The sequence below is a fragment of the Pteropus medius genome, unplaced genomic scaffold (assembly GCF_902729225.1).
Source record: "Pteropus medius unplaced genomic scaffold, Ma_sr-lr_union100, whole genome shotgun sequence".
Lineage (NCBI taxonomy): Eukaryota > Metazoa > Chordata > Mammalia > Chiroptera > Pteropodidae > Pteropus > Pteropus medius.
The window spans coordinates 10,457,744-10,470,294 of NW_024344240.1; the positions used below are offsets into that span (position 1 = coordinate 10,457,744).

At 33.9% G+C, this 12,551-nt stretch overlaps 1 pseudogene; it reads left to right on the forward strand.

Moving 5' to 3' along the window:
- The first annotated feature begins 7,838 nt into the window (after positions 1–7,838).
- On the forward strand, positions 7,839–12,252 carry LOC120607404 (guanine nucleotide-binding protein G(s) subunit alpha-like; annotated as a pseudogene).
- Positions 12,253–12,551: the final 299 nt, after the last annotated feature.

Genomic DNA, 12,551 nt, shown 5'->3' on the forward strand with positions numbered 1-12,551 from the left:
ACTTTCCATTTTATGCAACCCCATGCAGCATGCTTCTTCTTGTTAAATGGATGCTTTTGGATTCATGATTTGTTCAATGAAGCCAATTAGATCTTCAAATTTTGTTCTTTAACAATAGGTATGTCATATTTTGTTTATCCATTCATCGGCTGATAGATAGTTGGATAGTTTCCACTCCTTGACTATTAAGAATAATGCTGCTATGAATATATTATACAAATTTTTAGAAGGACCTACATTTTCATTTCTTTTTAGTTATATAACTAGAAGTTAAATTGCTAAGTCTGAGTAGTTTATTTTTGAGCCAGTGTTTGGTCAGGTTGTGTGTAAGCACCATGTGCTAGCAATACTTGAAATGAGTTAGAGTAAGGGAAATTAAGGATTCTGGGCTAGAATTTACCACAGTTAAGCAGCACCTGGGGTAGAGTTTCCTTTCTACAAGTAGGGCCTGGCTGGGGAATTAAGCTTCAGTTGTTTGGGCTGCATCCAGCTAAAATAGAGCTTTTGCAATACAGGACTTAGAAGAAGGAGTAATGCCAGTGACCCAAACCTCCGAAGGTTAAATAGTAGCCTTAGGTTGGAAGGTGGAGATGAGGGAGACCAGGAATTTGGGCCACATGACCTAGAATAGAGAACCCAGAGTAGATTTTCTGTAACACAGAGTTTGTGTGGAGTTAAGAGAGTGGGTATGGCTCAAATGCCAAAGAATGTCTCAGATCTTATAAATTTTTAATAGTTTTAGTTGTATAAATATATATCCATTTGCTAAATGCTCTTAGGATAATTTGCAAAGACTAATTATTTTATTTATGTATTTATTTATCTATCTATCTATCTACTTATTTATTTATTTATTTATTATAATTTTCACTAAAACGATTGTTCGTCTGAGAGAAGTATGCACTAGGCTCCTCACTCCACTATTCAGGGAATCTCAACTCGGTAGTAGCATGTTACTATTTTAAAATGGATCCACATACTTTCTACTTATCATTTTATGTTTTAAACAGTTTAAATGAGAGGGCACTCATTATCTTCACAATGCTCCATTTATCTTTACTCAGGGCTATTTCATTTCTGTTTTATAGATTGTGCCTTGCATATCTTCAGGGGGCAACATTCACACAGTTATCAGTTTGCCCTGCTGTAACAGTCCCGATGACCTTGGCCAATGTGAAAATAAATATTTATTTTAATGCAGAGTGGGTTTTAGAGTAATATATTGTCTTGAGACGAGTTAAGAATGATTCAGATTCAAATCCACAAATTAACATATTTCTTATGTTGGATGCCCATGATGATGTGAATCTCTTTATATTTAGTATATGTACAAAATTTATTTATCAAAAATGTACATATATTTTATTAGTCATTCTTTTTTGTGCATTTGATATATAACATTTTTGATTTATAATATGTCATTCAATGAGAATTTATCTAATTTTTTGATGATTAGATATACTAGAGTTATGTATTTTGGGAGAAGGGAACACAGAAATTAAGTGCCATTATTATTTCATTATATCAAGGGCACATACTATCATCAAGAATTATCTCTGTTTTGATACTTATGGTGTATCAGTTTAGCTTCATAAATTGTAATAAATGTACTATTCTGGTGGGGGATGTTGATAATGAGAAAAGCTATGCATCTGTGGAGGCAATGTGTATATGGGGAATCTCTGTATCTTCCGCTCAGTATTATTAAACTGAAACTGCTGTGAAAATATAATAAAGTTTTAATGTAAATAAAAATTACCCTTTAACTTAACGCAGAGCATGCCATTGTTACATTTAAAAATTTATTACAAAACCTAAAGTCACATGGAGTTTTTCTTATATTGTCTTTTAGAAGTTTTGTATTTTACATTTTGCATTTAGGTCTATGAATTTATAGACAAATTTATTTTGAATTAATTTTTATGAACAATACAATCTCTGTATGTAAGTTTGGTTTTTGGAGGTGTAAGGTTATATGGACATCCATTGAATTGCCTTTTTTTTTTTTTTTTTTACCTAAGGTCAGTTGAATATATTTATGTGGGTTTATTTCTGGGTGTTTCTTCTTCGATTGATCTGTGTCTATTTTTTCCTTAATACCATGCTGTCTTGATAACTATAGCTTTAAAATAAGTATGGTTGTATTAGTCATCCAAATTTATTTTTCTTCAGTATTATGTTGGCTATTGTAAATCTTTTGCCTATTTCATAAATTTTGATTTATTTTATTAATATATAAAAATATTTTGTAAGTATTCTGATCGATACTGGTTTGAATCTATAGATCAATTTTTCAAGGAGACTTAACATTTAAAAATTTTGAGTCTTCTAATCCGTGAACATGGAATCTATGGAATCTATTTGTTTAGATCAGTTTTTATATCTTTCCTCAGAGATTTGTACTTTTTTGTAACTCTATTTTTAATTTTCTGGGAAACTTGTAGATGTTTTCCTAAGTGACTAAATCATTTTACATTATACCAACAGTTTATGAAGATTCCAATTTCATCACATTATCAACAACTATCTGATTTTTATGATTACATCCATCCTACGAGATTTAAATGGTAGCTCATTGTAAACTTGATTTGCGATTCCCTAACCAGTGATGTTGCGCATATTCTCTTGTGCTTATTGGCCATATGTTTGTTTATCTTCTTTAGAGAAGTGCTTATTCAAGTCATTTGCCCATTTTAATTTTTTTTATTTTTTTGTTTGAATTATTGAATTGTAAGAGTTCCATATATATTCTGGACACATATTATTTTTAAATATGTGATTTGCAAATATTTTCTCTCCTTACATGAGTCCACATTCTTGTTAATGTTCTTTAAAGCACAAGATTTTCAATTCTGATAAAGTCCGATTTAATTATTTTTCTCGTGTTGGTTTTCTTCTATGTCATAACTAAGAATATGTTGATAAATACAAGGTCATGAAGATTTACTCCTGTTTTCTTCCAAGATATTTATAATTTAAGCTCTTACATTTCCCCCTCTATATCTATAGTTATTTTTTGTTGTTGTTTTGTTTTAAAGTTTATTTTGTCTGTGACCATCCAGCTTTCATTTTGGTTTGTACAATGTGTGTTTTCTATTTTTTATTTGGATCTTTTTTAGTCTGATGATCTCTGACATTTTATTGTTTTTTTTAACCCATTCACATTTAATTTTATTATTAATATATATATAGTGGATGTATCTGTCATTTTTGTCTTTTGTACTCTATAAACCCATATCTTATTTCTTATTTCCTCTTTTACTACTTTTTTACCATTGAGTGGAAATTAATGTAATATTTTAAATTTCTTTAATTTATTTTTTATTATATTGTCCTGCATATTTTTTTTCCTTAGTGGTTGCTCTAGGGATTGCCACTTTAACTTAAAAAAATCTACCTCATTTTATACTCTACATCAACTTAATTCCAATAAGATCAAAAAATGGTATTCCTACATAGCTCAATTTCCCTTTCCCTAATTTGGGAAGAGATAATATGTATAATTATTATAGGTATTACATCTACATATATCACAAACCCAACAATACATTGTTATAATTACTTCGTGTAACTTTATGTCTTTTAGGAAACTGAGAGAAGAAAGAAAAGCAAGTATATGTTTATAGCTTTTCTTATATAAGCCTTACTAGTTTCATTTCTGCTTTTATTCATTTTTTTCCCCTGTGGTTTCAAGTTACTATCAGGATCATTTCTTTAGCACAAAGATTTTTGCTCCTTCGTGCTATAATTGGCAAATATATCATATTTCTATATGCTATAGGCCTAACAGTACAATTATACACTTATTGTTTTATACAGTAGCTTTTAAAATCAACTAAGAAAACAAAAGGAAATAAATATGGATTCATACTGTCTTTAAAAATTACAAAATTACCTTCACCAATGCTCTTTTTCTTTCACATGGTTTCTTGTTACTGTTTAGGTTACTTGTTTTTAGCCTGAAGAACTCCCTTAGTACTTCTTATAAATTAGTTCTGCTTAGAATAACTTTTTGTGTGTGTGTGCGTGTGTCTAAGGATATATTTTCATTTTATTTTTTACATGTAGCTTTACTCAGTGTAGAATTGTGATGGACTGAATTGCAATCCCTCCAAAAAACAAAATTATATATTAAAACTCTGAGCCCAATGTGGCTGTATCTGGTGTATCTGAAGACTAAATCTTTCAGGAGGTAATTAAAGGTAAATGAGGTCATGAAGTGGACCCTAATCCCATAGGTCTTCTGACCTTATCTTGTAAGAAGAGGAAGAATACTCTTGTACTCTCTTCTCTCTCTCTCCCTCTCCCAGCCATTATTTTCTGAATATTTTTTAAACTCCTTTCTTTCTCTCTGGTTTTCTGAAATTCACATATTGTTATGCTAATGTGATTAATGCACCCCCATTTTTTCTGAGATTGCTTATTTTTATTCCTTCTTTTTATCTCTGTTCTTCAAATTTCCGTCATCTCTATCAATCTATCTTCATGTTTGCTAATTTTTACTTCTGTCACCTCAAATCTATTGTTGAATGCCTTAGTGAATTTTAATTTCAGCTATTCTACTTCCAACCTTGGAATTTTTGTTTGGAGTTATATATATCTTTATTGATATTCTCTATTTGATGACACATTATCATCACACTTCCTTTCTTTTGTAAGCACTTTTTTTCTTTTTTTTTTATTTTACTTCTTTAAGCATATGGATAGATAATTTGAAGTGTTTGTCTTTACATTCAAAATGTAATAGTTCTCAGAGGCAGTTTCTGTTGCCTGTTTTTCCCCCATGTACGTAACACTCCCTGTTTCTTTGCATGTTTCATAATATTTTATAAGGGATTGAGAATTTTAGATAATATATTATAGCAACTCTGAGTGCTGATCCTCACTTCCCCCTTCCGGAGCTTGTTATAGTTAACTGCTTGCTCACTTGTTTCATCACTTCTCTGTTTTAGTGAAGTCCAATTTTACCCAGTTGTGTGAAGCATCTGGCATTGCTCCTTGGAGGGTACAGCCTTGGGAAAGCAAACAGTTACCTAGAGATGGCAATGGCATTTGTAGGGTATTCATTGACTCTTTATCTCACCACCCCCAGCTTTTAAGCTCTACTCATTTTGCAGGATTATTATTCTATTGTCAACAATGCCCATGGGGATATATTGTTCTGCAGAATAAACCCTCTAAATTAGGGTTCCTTTACAGGACCGGTTTTTGAGGCCAGTATTTAAGGTTTTTTCTGACCTCAAGAAGTTTCTCCTTAGCTATTTCTTTCTCTGATTTTCTATGGTAAAGTAGCTAGTCTTTAGTTTAGCTTATCCAATGAATCTTATAGTCTCTTCCTAATTTCTTTTTTTTTAATCTACAACCTCCATTGTTTTTGATACCATCTTAGGCTTGAACACTCTGTTGCAAATAAAATCCGTTCTTTTGGAAAAAAGTTTTAGTCGTCCTCTCTCTGGGAAAAATCTTTTAACCATGGCTCTAGAGCTGGTGGTGGGGACAGTGGCATTATTCTCTCTGATTAAAACCCCTGTTTTATGAGCTAAGAACTCAGCAGAGGGTGTGGGAGGAGAGGTTTTCTGACCTCTGGGTTCTCAAATTTCTGTTCCCAGTATGGGATTTCTGCTTTACAAATAAACTTTTGCAAGAATGATCTGGGCCTTTTTCAACATGCCATATCCAAAGTAGAGCCCCCATCAAATGAGTGGGACGTGGATTGGAAAAAGGGAACCCTTACACTCAGCTCCAGTAACCTGGAATTTAGCCTCTGCAACAAATTGCTGGGCAGAATAAGAATTGCTAATGTTCTGCCCCTCTTAAGAAGATATTGTAGCTTTCTAGCTGAGAGATAAGGGGAGCAGGAGCCCTGTGGTTTTGGATGCAACCATCTGCAGTGGAGTTTCTGTTATGTTGGGCTGGAAGTTGGGGAGGGTGTGAGTGCGTAGGTGGGTTAGGTGCTGTAGACTTTCTCTGTTCTTACTTAGTTTTACTAAATTTTCTTGAACATTTCTTCATTTATGACCTAAGGTTGTATGACCTTAGTATCATTTCTAGAGACATTAAGTGTTTATTTAAAGAATACTTTTCAACAGTTTCACTGTGATTATGTATGCAGAGTACCTCATGTTACCATGCAGGAAATCCAGATCCTGAGTTTTGAATTTTTTCAACTTTTTCTTCGGTAACTGAGATAATTAAATAATGTTCCTTCTTTAGCTTTTTGCTATAGTTGACTACAATCGTTAATTTTTGAATGTTGATCCAGCCTTTAAATATGTTGAATAAATCCCACTTATTTATTCTTTCTGTACAATGTATACATCACATAAATCTTTTAACACATTCTTAGATTCAATTTGCTAAAAATTTTTGGAGAATATTTCATGTATGTTCATGGCATATTGGTTTGTTAGTTTTCTTTATTGTGATGGCTTTATATGATTTGGGCAATAAAGTAATGCATACTTCTTAGAATAAGTTAGAAAGTGTTTCCTCTGGTTCTTTTTCTGGAAGGATCATATAGATTTGGTGTTATTTCTTCATTAAATATTTGGTAAAATTCATCATTGAAACTTGAGTCTTTTTTCTTGGGCCTTGTTATTTACCTGGCTTTCGTGGTTTCTAACTGATAGAAGTCTGATATAATTCTTATCCTTGTTCTCGATAGGTATGGTCTTTTTTTCTCTTTTCTTCTTTCAAGATTTACCGTTCAGTGATCCTCCTGAATCTGTGATTTTGTATCTGTCATCAATTGGATAAATTCTCTTTCAATATTACTTGAATAATTTATTTTGCTCTATTCACTTTTCTTTCTCTGGTATTCTAATTATGGAATTAAAATCGTGACAAATTTTTTAGATGTTCTGAGTTATTCTGTTGTTATTGTTTGTGTGTTTTTGTTCTTGTAGTTGTTTACTTCTGTTTGCATTTCAGCTTGAGAAGTTTTTATTAACATATTTTCAGGTTAACTATTCAGGTTAACTATTACTTTCCTTCATTTTGTCCAGTCTAGTGATGAGACCATCAAAGGCATTTTTATTTGTTAGTGGTTTTGATTTTAAGCCTTTCTTTTTGATTATTACTTAGAGTTATCTTGTATCAGTTGCTTTTAACCTTTTTTTTTTGTTTGTTTTTTTATATTGTCTACTATTCTTTAGAGCCTTAAGGTATTATTCTAGTTATTTCACATTGGCTGCTTGATCTTTACAACGTGTGTAACATATGTGAGTCCGCTTCTTAATTTGTCACTTCATACATTTATTCTCTTGCTTTTTGGCATACTGTGTTGGATAATAAGAACTGAGATAAATAAGCCTTTAAGCTGAGAATTTATGGTACTCTGTTTAGGAGTTGGGCTGTGTTTAATGTTTGCTATAGTTGTAGGTGCCAGAGGCTTCAAATTCCTCTACTCTCCTTGTATTGCTTTCTCTTTTTGGTTTCGGAATCCTTAAACATTCATTCTTAGAGACAGTCTGCTCTTACAGCTCCTTCAGAAGTAATCTATTGTTATTATATTGGATCCCTGTTCGTGTGGAGGTAAGGTGTCAGGAAGGAGAAGTATTTTATGATTATATATTTAAATCTTAGTCTTGAGCAGCTCCTGCAGCTCCTGCTCTGGCCTGCCTCGGCCCAGAGCAGCCGCCGGAGGCCTCAGCTGGGCTCGAGGGAAGGGATCTGTGCAATCCCCTTGGGCTGACCGACACCACCTCTCCATATGGCCAGCAGCCTGCAATCCTCCCCGCATGCTCCTTCTCAAGGAGCTTAGCCAGTGCCAGGCACACTCACCACATGCTGCTCTGGCCCTCCTGTCCTGCTGAGGCCACCTGCACCAGGCCACCACCATGGGCTGTAAGACCGAGGACCAAAACAACGAGAAGGAGTAGCGCAAGGCCAACCAAAAGATGGAGAAGCACTATAGAAGGACGAGCAGGTCTACCTGGACATGCACTGCCTGCTGCTGGAGAATATGGTAAAAGGACTACTATGAAGCCAACGAGGATCCTGCATGTTAATGAGTTTAGCAGAGAACGGCCAGAGGACCTGCAGGCTGCAAGGAGCAATAGCAATAGTGAAATGGCCACCAAAGCGCAGGACATAAACAACCTGAAAGAGGCCATTTAAACTATCATGGTGCCATGAGGAACTTGATGCCTCCCATGGAGCTGGCCAACCCTGAGAACCAGTTCAGAGTAGGCTACATTCTGAGCATGATGAAAGTGCCAGACTTTGATTTCTGCCCAGAATTCTGTGAGAACGCCAAGGCTCTGTGGGAGGATGAAAAGGTCAATGTCTTCTAAGAGCACTCCAACGAGTATCAGCTGATTGTGCCCAGTACTTCCTGGATAAGACTTACATTATCAAGCAGGCTATGTGCCTAGGGATCAGGATCTGCTTTGCTGCAGCGTCCTAAATTCTGGAATCTTTGAGACAAAGTTCCAGGTGAAAAAGTCAACTTCCAGATGTTTGATGTGGGTGGATCCTGTGCTTCAGTGATGTGACTGCCTTCATCTTTGTGGTGTCCAGCAGCAGCTACAACATGGCCATTCGAGAGGACAACCAGACCATCTGTCAATAGGAGGCTCTGAACCTCTTCAAGAGCATCTGGAACAACAGATGACTGCACACCGTCTCTGTGATTCCGTTCTTCAACAAGCAAGACCTACTCACTGAGAAAGTCCTTGCTGAAAAATCAACTATTGAGGATGCTACTCCCAAGCCTGGAGAAGACCCACGTGTGGCGTGGGCCAAGTACTTCATCCACAATGAGACTCTGAGAATCAGCATTGGGTGCCTACTGCTACTCCCACTCACCTGTGCTGGGACACCAAGAACATTCACTGTGAGTTCGAATACAGTGACATCATCTAGAGCATGCACCTTCATCAGTACAAGCTGTTCTAAGAAGGGAACCCTAAATTTAATTAAAGTTTTAAGCACAATTAATTAAAAATGAAATGTAATTGTACACACAATTAATCACCTACCATAGAGAATGATTAACAAAGCAACATTTCTTTTCCCCCTTAAGTGATTTTGCCAACCCCCCTTCCCCTGAAACTTGCTTAAATATTTCAAATTTAGAAAGCTTAAGGCTGGCTACAGAAAAAGAAAAAGGAAAAAAGCCATGAAAATTTCCTAAGTAAATAAAATAATAGCATCAAAAATAAATAAAGAAATAAATGAAGTATATATTTTCTTGTGTAGAATTAAAAATATCAAAATAAAAATTAAATATGAGCAAAGAAAAAATAAATCTCAGTCTTATAGTGGGAATGTGTCTCTGGACTGTCATCTTAAATGATAAAGTGTTTCTCCTATAGTAAAGTCTTGCTCATTTGTTTTTATTTTTCACCACATTAAGTGATATAGAAAGACTAGAAGAAGCTAAAGTGGAAGGCATCTCCTTTTCTCAGCTGGGATAAGTATCTGGTAAAGTCTTCACTCACCTCCAGAGTATTTTTCTGTTGTGTAGAATGTTCTGAGATTATTCTATCATGATTATTCTTCCTTTGCCCTGCCAGACCTATCAGAAGATCTTTCTTGGCTCTTCACTATGAGAATTTGGTTAGGTTCCTGGAATTAAACCCATGAATATGTGGGGTACCCCTAAGACTACAACCACCAGCAGTTTCTCATTCTCAAGCTAGTCTACACTCAACATCCAGAAATTAGTCAAACTTACCATTTAAGTGTTTCTCTCTTTTTATGACTTTAACAGCCCTGCTTTGTGAAAGTAGATCTCAGCTGTGACTCCAGATTTGCCTGATTATATAACAGTGGATGTGCAACCTCAGTTTCCTGATAGGTCAATGAAAAGTTAGTAATTTTTAGGTTTCCAAGCTTTTTCTTTTGGTACATCAGGGAGTATTGACTTTAAAGCTCTTTGCATGTTAGAGCTAAACTTGGAAATTTAAAATGACCTTTTTTCTTTTCTTTTATCTCCTCCCTGACTCCATTTTTTACTAATCACTTGTTATTTTAGTTTTGATTTCTCTCAACCACTTCTTCATAGAGAATTTCTTCTAGAGGCCCTCTTATCTTATTAAGTCTCTGGCTCATGTTGTCAGTCAATTATTTCTATAGAACTACTTATTCACCAAAGTGATGTAATGGCGATTTGGATAGATACTGCATGTGAGAGAAATGAAGAAAGGAAAATTTCTTTGTACCAGCATTAGGGAAAAGAACAGTAAAAAGATCAATTTTTAAAATTTGTTATATCCTAGTGATTCGTACTACCAATTAATTTTGAGAACAGATTTTTCAGTTTCAGATTTCAGTTCTACTATTTTTTTAGCTATGCATTTTTTACTTGTTATAGAATGTTTGCATGCTTTATTCTCTTAATACATAAAGCCAAGTGAATAATAGTACCTATCTCATATGTATGTTATAAGAAGTTAATATAGATCATGTTCTTAACACAATACCCAGCATATAATCTCTCTCTTGGTTTAGGAGATAAATATCCATTATTTTTATTTAATGTTGATGTCAGCTCAGAAAGGAAGCATTTGTGCCCATTACCTAGGAAAATGGTAAGAGGTGTGAGTAAAATCTTACTTGCCACATTTTATATAATGCTTTACAATTTGTAGAACAGTCACACTGGCGTTACCATATTCATCTATTATATGACTATGAACTATAAAAATATTAGTATATCCATTTTATAGATATGATTGAGGACTTAAGTGTTCAATTTAGTTTTCAAGGCTATGGATAGTCCTCATGTCTAAGGAATTTTTCACTAGACCATATATAAAAAAACAACAGAAAATCATTAAGTTTAAGATTTTATTTAGAAATCTGCTGCTCACAAACACCTTTAAAGCTGTTTTATTTTACAGAGTGTAGATAGAGTCTTAGCAAGAGTGGACAGTTGAAATTTGCATACTTTTGGGAATAACTTGTCAAAAAATAGTTATTGGAAGAGTGAGGGATTGTCTTGTGGTTTATAAGCCATGTTGTGGGAAGCTTGGCTTATCAAGAAAAATACAAAGGGACAGTTAAGGGCAAAGTTCATATGAAGGTCACAGTGGAAAATTTTTATTCCTTTAGTATTTCTCAGAGTCCCTCAACTTGGTCAACAGGAAAGATGAATCTTATTGTTTGAACTCCAAATCTATACAGCTATGTAGAATTCTCTCTCAGATAGTTGACATGAGGTTATGAAAACTTGTGTCTTTTGGTGAATATCAATAATCTCTTGAGTAAATGGCTGCACTGAAACTACTTAAGACTCTGGAAATAAACCAGCAAAAGATATCAGTTATCAGTATTAAAATTAGAATTATCAAAATAATTTTTGTGCTGCCTTTTAGCCAAGATTCCGTTCATCTGTATTAGAACAGCTTCCATTCTGAATTCAAGTCTATAGAAAAAAGAAGTTTGCATCATTTATTTCCTCCTGAGATCCTCATTGCCTTCTTTTGTCTTCTTTAGTTATGCTTAAAATAATAGGACAAAATTACAAATCTTATTTAGCAATCAAAAAATTAAATCAATAAAGAAAAATATTGCCATGCAAAGAAAGAAAAAGTCAAAGAATAATCTAGCAGTCAGATGGCCCTGAGTTCAAGAGTTTTGGTACAAAATTTTTAAACAGAAATTATTCATGACAATTAGTCTATTGTGGTTTGAGGTTCTTGACACGACCTATTTCAAGAAACTCTTAAATTTGTATCTCTTCTTAGAGTGGAAATCCAGGTGGTAGTTGTATAATGTTATTTTAACTGGCATACATAAAACTTAGGGACATTTACTTGGAAATTTTTTGCAATATTTATGGTTGAAAATACCTGGTAAAGTCTCTTCCAATGAAGTTCAAGAGCAGTCTTACACTGATGTTATACTAATAAACCTAGTATCTGGGGTGAAGATCATGAACAGGTATCTGTAATTTTTCAATCTAAAAGGCTTCTTAGACATGTTGATTATAAACTTGAGTATACATCTTTATTAAACCGCTACAATATTTGGATATTTACATGAGTGGATATTTCCATGAGTGGGGTCAAGAATAGGGTTGAGATCCCTACATATATGAAACACCAAGTTTCTAGCTCATATTAAGATGATCTATGAGTTCTTACTGAAGTGAATCTAATGGCCATCAGAACTAATATCACAGCTTTGGTCCACTGCAAATAAAATTTCTCAATTAAATTTGCAAATTTTAGTTTTAGTGTAAAATTAATTTTTTCTCTTTTTCCCTAGGCTGGGGATATTATAAATAGTAAAGCTTCTGGGTGACAGGCAGAGCTTTACAGAATTCTTTAATTACTATTGGAGTGAAATACAAATTTATAAGTAGACAAAGAGATAAAGATTCCTCAAATGTAAAATCAAAATTCTAAAATTTATTTGCTATGATCAAATAAGTTGCTTTACAAGAAGGAAAACATTCTAGTCAACCAGAACACAGAGAATCAACAGTATTAAGGTATTCATAATCATACAATGAATAAAATCCACTTACAAATGTTTAAAGGTTTTGGTTTGGGTCTCTCTATCTTTAAAATGTTTCTGGGCTGTTGACTCAACCACTGGGA